We start from the raw sequence: 8396 nt of genomic DNA, 5'->3' as shown, positions 1-8396 counted from the left end.
ACTCCCTGTCCACCCTTGGATGCCACCCATGCTTCCAGGGACTTCCATGGCCTGGCTTACAAGGAAAACAAGTGACTGCTGCTTCTGTTTAGGAACTCAGCAGGTGGTCAATTTGTTACAAAGCTTGACACACCAATAGGGACGTTTGTAGTCATAAATATAATATAAGCTGCTGTGATTTCATGAAATATTAAAGTGCTTGATGTCAAGTTATGCATTCAGTTTGTAATTGAATGTGCATGCCTCATGTCTCATGCATGCCTACATGCCTCATGAGCAAAAAACATGAATCTAATTGGATTCCAATAACATCCTCTGGCCTGTGCTCCATCTTTCCTTTGTCTGTTCATACATCTGTATGAACTAAAGTATGTATTACATACATAAGGATAGTTCTATAGAGGTTGTGTAGTACCCTGAGGAAGAAAAGTCTTAAACATTTACCATTTTACCATCTTTACCATCTAACATTTACACCTCTGAATGTGGTAGCCATTATGCATATTGACTAGTTATCACTGCATCTGTTTAATACATAAGACATTTCAAGTATAACCAATTAAAGCCATGTGATGAAGCTCTAGTTGGTGAATCAGGCCAGAAAGAGGAAAGCGTTTTTGTGAATGCCTGGATGGTACAGTCAAGCCCTGCTTTGTCCTACCTGGCAGGGGGTGGAAACAGGGCCTGGGGGTCAGCATTGCCACCATCAGCCCATTGAGATGTCTGTTGTAACTGGGATTTGGAGTCTACTCCACTGTCATACAGGCCTGGTGTGGGAGGCCTGCTGGAAGCCCTGAACTGTGACAAACCCTGTGTGTGTATAACCCAGATGCCATGGTGCCGGGGGGGTACCAAGGCCATTGGTGTCACCCGCACACTGTCTGCCCCATCAAATAAGCGCCTCAAGGGATTGTCGGTGCTAAGATTTGCAGAGGCAGCTCTTACAGGGTGTAAAAAGTGCTGGAGCGAGCCGGGTTTAAATATCATATCCAAGAGATGGAGGATATGAATGGGCCCCCTTAATATCTCTGCGGGGGTCCTGAGAGACAGACAAAGAGAGGGAGATGGAGAGAGCCAGAAGGAGAAAGAAAGAAAAAAAAGAGTCTCACAAGGTGGAATAAGAGACCACTGAAGACTGAATGTCAAAATATCCATTTGAAAATATAAAGCCTTTTTTGATTCATACATTTGTACATTTCTTGTTCTATTAAATATTGGACTCGCAGTATTGGACTGTTTGTGTTCAAAGCTGTGTATAGAAGCTACTTGAGAGGTGGGGGTTGGGATGGGATGAGTTACCCCATCATGAATCTAATTATCAACATGATTTGAATGGAGACCAGGACAAGGTCTGTTGGGACCCAGTAAAGAGGTCATTATGCATGCTACACCAACTGTCAAGTACACACACAGTGGCACATATGGAAGACTAGATGAGTAAAAAACAGATCTAGATCTAGACAGTCTAAAATCAAACCTATATCACACTAGTCATCATACTACTGACCAACTGGATGAACACTGGCCTGTCTCATCCTACATAACTCTTTCCAAGAACAGAGATATGATAATCCACTAGTTTTATGTGATAACTGTTGCTCCCAAATCGCAATCATTCAACTATGTTAGATCATTCTTAACTGTCACAAAACGGACACAGCTCTCAAAACTCATTCAGTCCCAGTCAGGACAGACCCTGAGGTCATGATAGCCTGCTACTGGGCTCTCTTCTCTGTACAGATTTTCTATACTCACATAGACTGTCAGTCATTTTTTCTCTACTCAAATACAAACAAGGTCACTGACCATTCTTCAATAAAACCTCCCCCAGTCTTTTCTCTGGGGAATGACTATGTCTTTACCAGCTAGTGTGGATGACACCTGCTGTCTCTCTGACAGGGGGCTGCTGTCTCTATGGAAGCACCCCAAGGCAGCTTAGGACCAAGACACACGGCCATCATATTAGGTTTCTGTGTGGGCTCAGGTCATATTTTCACTCACTGCTGCAAACTATTCAGTGACATTGCTAACCACCAGGTCAGGACTGGGACTTTGAAACGCAGACCGGCCAACGACTGTGTATTATTATTATTATTTTTTTTCTTCTATTATGCCGTGGCCGTTAGATCGTCCGTTCAGGAAATCTCCCGACGCTCCCGACGATCAGTCCGACCCTGCTAACCACAGTCTTAGATTTACTGCTGACATTTGCAGCATTTAGCACACACTTTATCAAAGACACTTACATCAAGTGAGTTTTCCTATTACTGTAACCGATCAGTTGAAGCCTTGGTAATGTGGGGTCAAGCTTGAGTTGTTGTCTCTGTAAATGTGTACAAATGAGGTCCCATAACTGTGGATGTTACAGGTTCTGCCATAAAACACAGACTGTCAAAGCAGCAGAGTTCACATAATATCTGTTGTTGTCAAAGGACAGGGAGTGACCGAGCCACCTCTAACCACAAAATACACTGAACAATCCCTGTGCACTCTACGACAGCTTCTCCATTGAATGACCCAGGCAGGGTTTCCCTCTGTCAGTTACACAATGGCAGGACAGCCCTCCTCATGTCTCAGTGATAACTGAGTGTTCTATCTGCCACCAGTAATCTGATAGTGTTCCTCTCTGTCGCAGTGATCAGACAGGCCTCCCTGTACAGATCAGCGGGGGCGCTGGCTTGGTTCTGGGCCACTGGGCAGGTGATTGTGAACCCATTCGACCCTACACTGCTCCCCCCCCTCTACACACACACACACACAGACCACACACAACAGCAGGGAAGGTGACCGCAGCTGGACGCCTGCAGTGGATCAGAAGAGATGAGAAGAACTGTGCTGAGGGACAGGTGGCTTTCTAAAGCAGGGACAGGTGGGGGGGGAAAGAGAGAGAGAGAGAGAGAGAGAGAGAGGAGAGAGAGAGAGAGAGAGAGAGAGAGAGAGAGAGAGGGGGGGGGGGGGGAGAGATAGAGAGAGAGAGAGAGAGAGAGAGAGAGGTGTGTGTGGGTGAGAGGGTGCTCATACAACACACCATTAACGATGCAGGGCTTTCATCCACTCATCCACCTAAAGGATCGTAAAACTGTCTGTCTCTTTCAACACTATTAGCACAACATCATTTAAATATGTTTGGGAATATTGCTTACAGTAGGCCGATATCTCATAATAAAGGCACGCAGAAGTTATAAAAGAGATGCAGAATATGTGAAACAACACATGCTTGATGAATCTGTGAAGTACAATATAGAAACAAAGAATGACGAGACAATGATGTATCCCAGATAATCTTACTCCAGGCATCTTTAAAATGAGCCTTTGAGAGGAAAGCTCAATATCAGAGATTCATATGGAACTTTGGCTTGCTAGCAGTCTCTTTACCGTGCTACCCCCTCTGGCATTAGATGTGTGAAACACTCACATGGGGTTTTAACCACTGAGCATTATTGATCTCTCTGGTTTCAAGGCTTCAGGGTATGTCTGCTTTGTGAAAACGGCTCTACATGTGTCTCTCAGTAGAACGCTTCACTGAGAAAATAATAGCAGAGCAGCTCTCTGTCCACATCCATCCCCCCGCTCAGCATGGAGAGTCTCAGTGGTCATTATCATTCATCTCTGAAACACCCCTTAAATAATCTCTCCTTTTGCCCTGGTGTGCACATGTGCGTGTGTTTTTTGCTTACCCCCTTATACACAGCTCTAATGCACACAAAGAGAGACAGAGTGTGTGAGTGTGTGTGTGTGTGAGTGAGAGAGAGAGAGAGAGAGAGAGAGAGAGAGAGAGAGAGAGAGAGAGAGAGAGAGAGAGAGAGAGAGAGAGAGAGGGGGGGGAATAATACACACAAAGAGAAAGAAAGAGATGGGGGAGTGGAGAGGGAGAGAGAGCAAGACAGCACACAAACAGGGTAATTACAGAAAGGCTCATCGACAGCTCCCCCAGTCAGCAGGCCTAGCAGCAGGCTTGCACCCTCAGACACACACACAGCCTCAGACACACACAGAGCCTCAGACACACACAGAGCATAGGGTAGCTAAGGGTTTGGCTTTGTTGTTATTTCCATCTTGAGAGCCTCTGAGCAATTGAACCCTTGTCTGAGGTGCCCTGGGATGAGGAAGAAACGAACAAAAACAAAGCTGAGGGATATTTGGTGCCCGCACTAGGATGCTGCTGATGTTTGCTCTGTTGGGAGTTACACCCTGCAGTTAATGTCTCACTCCCACACTAGTAAGTCCACTGGGACACAGGATGTGCTACAGCCCCACCACCAGACTTACTGGTAGTGGATCAGACAAGATCCCTATGTCAGAGCAAAGGGAATTCGAAAATATATCTGGGAAGATACATAAAGACAATGATTCCATATAATGGAGGGAATAAAGACAGTAGCTTTATCAGTGATTAGCATATTTATAGATCAGTGATATATATGATATTTATCAAGCTTTGTTCCTGTGCATTATTTAAGGAACATATACTATACCAGAAATGCCACAATGTTGTTATGCTCTAAAAGTTTTGATTTGTGACTTTTTCTGTGATTTCTGTAATTCCCATAGGAAAAGAGCCACTTACTGTGAAGTGCTTCAATCAATGACAACTGACACAAATTGATAAACCATAAATCCATTCCCCATTTCCTTAATAATTTATATGGAGTTGTATGTGCTTGGGGATTTTAGAAGGAAGGATTGTTTACCACCTGGGAATACCATATCCTTAAATAGATAGCAGATTGTTTTAATACAGTCTCTTTCATCTAAATGATTGTGAGACCTGGATCCCAGAGGAAGAGCCTGCCAGTAAGGAGACCTTCTGCTTGCCGCATTGTAGTGCACTAGCACCCGCTTCATGAAGGAAATCATCCTTCAAATCATCAATCATCAAATGTGTCATCATCAGTCATTAGATGATAACTGTTCCAACCACATTAAAAGACAGGAGAACAGACCAGAAGGAAAGTACTTCTTGTTCATGTCTCTCTCCTCATCGGCCTATACACTATATTTGTCAGGATCTTTTTGAGGGGGTTATTCCAAAATCTGGGATATTTCAGAAAGTGATGTGGAAACAAGGCAGACTATTTGTTCTACACAGGATGTCCTGTCTGGAGACTAAAGGAAAAACAAGGACCAGGCAGGAAAAGGTCTTGACTGTGTGCTGCTCTAGATATGTTCAGCTGAGTGAGAAAAGATGACAGTGTACACAACTGACAGTGTTAACCGTTTCTTTCTTGCAATATTGGGAGATTTGGCAGCATATTATGTTCTTACACTTAGAAGCTCTGTCCTGTTCTTTTGGCCTTAGAGACTGGGCACTTGTAGCACCTCTTAGAGGAGTAAATCCAAACATATAGTAGCATTGTGGTCATTTCTGCCAGCACAAACAAAACATTTTAACTGCTTAAATGCTTCCCTCATATTGTGTTTCTTTAATACTGTACTACTTCTCCTCAGATTTCCCGTCTGGTCATTCACACAGCAATCCACAGTGGCAGAAGCTCTGAATTGATTTCCACTGCTTAGCTTAAAGATTACAGTTGACCCACAAACAGGCATTGACCAGAATCGCTTTGGGGCTTGGACCTCCACTAGACCCCATTATTATAAAGGAGAAGGCATGCTTGTTTAAACAAACTTGCTTCATAGACTTTATGATATAATGTCTATAAAACTGCACAAAACGCAATATTTTGAGAAAGAATGTGAAGTGGGGATTATCATACACAATAGTAAGTATTTACCTATTTGAGTTCTCAATTTTAGGTTGTCCTTGTGGTCAGACAGATTGAAGCATTGTCTGTGGAGGAATTCTCAGTTTTGAAAACCTGTTATACTGGATCAGTGCAATCTACCATAAGTTTGTATAAACTTGAATTCCCAGGGTATCAGGTAACTGACAATCCTCCTTTTCAAACGTTTGTGTGAAATGTTAAAGTAAGTGGGCTTTGTGCCGAGGTGGGAACATATTATTGACTTAATTCTCAGACCTGTGTTTATGAACGTTGTGTTTCTCTGAAGGCTGTTTCTGTTTCATCTAAACAGAAAAGGTCTCTGCTGTTAACCCTCTGAACTGATTATATGGATGGGTCCATTAATGTACTCTGATTGGCAAATAACTCTTATCTGTGCTGGCTGAGCACCAGCAATGGAATCTTCTGTGACAGTTAATAGTTTTATTGAATTGGAAACGCTGACCCCAATGAAAGCAACTGAACATCCTAGACCAAAGTCAACACAATGCTGTCCCTCTTTTGTGATGTGTATGTGTCTAACTCTTTTATAAACCACAAATTCAATAATGTCCCCTATACAAACTACTTCCAGGCTTTTGTTTAGTCTCACTGTAGCTACAGCACAGGGATATTGGCACTGACTGCCCTGATCCGGCACTGCAACTGAACAGTATATTAACCATGAGAAGTGTAATTGTGGACACAGTAAACATTTACTTGTAGTCATTTAGCAGATGCTCTTATCCAGAGCGACTTACAGTAAGTACAGGGACATTTCCGGAGGCAAGTAGGGTGAAGTGCCTTGCCCAAGGACACAACGTCCCCAGGACCCCAAACCATATATCTGAGTGTTTTTTAACTAACTATGATATTGAAAAATACTGTATTTTGTTTACAGAGCTGTGTCTGATATGAAACATCCCTCAATGCATTTACTGTAGAAACAATTATTTTCATTCCCACATTAGAGCACTACTTCTATAGCACTCAGGATGTCACATTGCCTTCTCTCTGTCTCCGTCAACCCCATTGTTTTCCTTTTCCAGGATACAGGAAAGTGTGACAGTAAGGAGAGGGTCTTTAAAAGTGCATGGATTTGTGTGTGTGTGTGTGTGTATGTGTGTGTGTGTGTGTGTGTCTGTATGTTAGTAGGATGTTCAAGTCTCAAAACGGATCGGTGTTTATAATCAACATTTTAAGTAACAAGTGAGGGAACAAGTATACGCATGTTTGTAAACAAATTTGTAGGCTATGATTATTTAAATATAAATAAAGCGACATGCCGTAAAAAAAATGACAGTAATAATATTAACTTTATAGTCTCTCATAATATATAAAAACAGTCTGGGATGAAACAAACGTGAATTCAACACTGATTTGCATAGGCTACACAAACATGTAAACAAATGATAGCCTACCTTTTTGTTGCGGACTAAATGTTAGGATTGAATTAAACTCCGCGACTCGTTTGTTGGGTAGAGGTTTACACCGGTCCCGATTAATCGGAAATGTCCACCGGCGTCCTCTCCTCTTTTGCCAAAAACCATAAAGTACACAAGTTACAATCAACCGTTGTACTCTTGCTTCACAGATCTGCCGGGTCTGGGAGAGGAAGCTGCATGGATCGGCATATCCTTATTGTGCACTGCTCCATCCATTCACACCCCGCCTACTCCCTACCTTAGCCATCGACCATACGAATTTCCATCTACCCTGCCTGAGCCAAAACAACCTAACCAATGACAGTGCGCTTGGTGCGTAAATGCATGCAAATGAACACGCTTCACAATGGGACCGTAGCCTACATCATCCAGTGTTTCTAACTTTAATTTGCGTGTCATTATTTATCTAACAAGTGGGAAGATTGTTGCCACACTAGGTCTTCTTTAGTGAGTTTGTTTACATGAACACCCGTAGACCACGGTTTATGCACACTAAATGTGCAACAACTTTAATACACAATTTGTGACATTGTGTATTAAGTTATTTCTCCACACATTTGACTCTGTGCGGCCCAAAACACATGGAGATGAAAAAATGGTTTATGCAAGTTAGTCCCAACATCATCAGCCTACTTGGGTACTTACTGTATTTGCTTTTTATAGTGAATGTGAGAACTGAATTGTTAAAGCAAAACTATGGGGAAGGAAGGGAATGCCACATCATTGTAGAATCACAGCATACTGTGTTAAAAATCACAAAGCCCTGCAACCTCATGGTACAGGATAAGGAAATGGGAGGTATAAAATGGCTGGTTTTACTGTAAGGTAGCTCAACCAGGTCATAGTGGTAACAGGCGTGGCTGATGACCTCTGACCAATCTAAACATTGCATGTCTGCTAGAAAAAGAGAGGAAACAAAAGATCATCCTTTTTGTCTATGCAAAGGACTGATTTGTTGCTGGAGCCGAATGCTTTCTTCAAAGCCTAAATGAGTCACCCAGGGGACGGCTCCCATCAGTTTCCCATCCCCCATTTGTGAGGATTTCTGCTGGCGAGTGATTAGGCTCACCCCGGTGCCATGTGTGCACTAAGCATTTCTGCCCCCAAATCTCAGTTTGGCCTCAAGTCCCATCAGAATTACCACACAAATTATTGTCACCCTGGCACTTCCAATGTTGACGGTAATCTTTAATTGGGTATAATGTCATGGTAATTTATTCAGTATATT

At 42.8% G+C, this 8396-nt stretch overlaps 1 protein-coding gene across 2 annotated transcripts in view; it reads right to left on the bottom strand.

Annotated features, from left to right (window-relative positions):
- Positions 1-7371, bottom strand: part of frmd4ba (FERM domain containing 4Ba) — a 33738-nt gene extending 26367 nt beyond the window's left edge. Inside the window, exon 1 of one of the 2 annotated variants that reach the window (XM_047024855.1) lies at positions 7145-7371. The gene's annotated coding sequence lies outside the window, so the exon portion shown is untranslated. The remainder of the gene's footprint in view (positions 1-7144) is intronic. The other variant, XM_047024854.1, reaches the window with a different exon arrangement.
- Positions 7372-8396: the final 1025 nt, after the last annotated feature.

This window comes from Hypomesus transpacificus, chromosome 9 (assembly GCF_021917145.1).
Source record: "Hypomesus transpacificus isolate Combined female chromosome 9, fHypTra1, whole genome shotgun sequence".
NCBI classification, from domain to species: domain Eukaryota; kingdom Metazoa; phylum Chordata; class Actinopteri; order Osmeriformes; family Osmeridae; genus Hypomesus; species Hypomesus transpacificus.
This window is presented reverse-complemented; position numbering and strand designations above follow the sequence as displayed.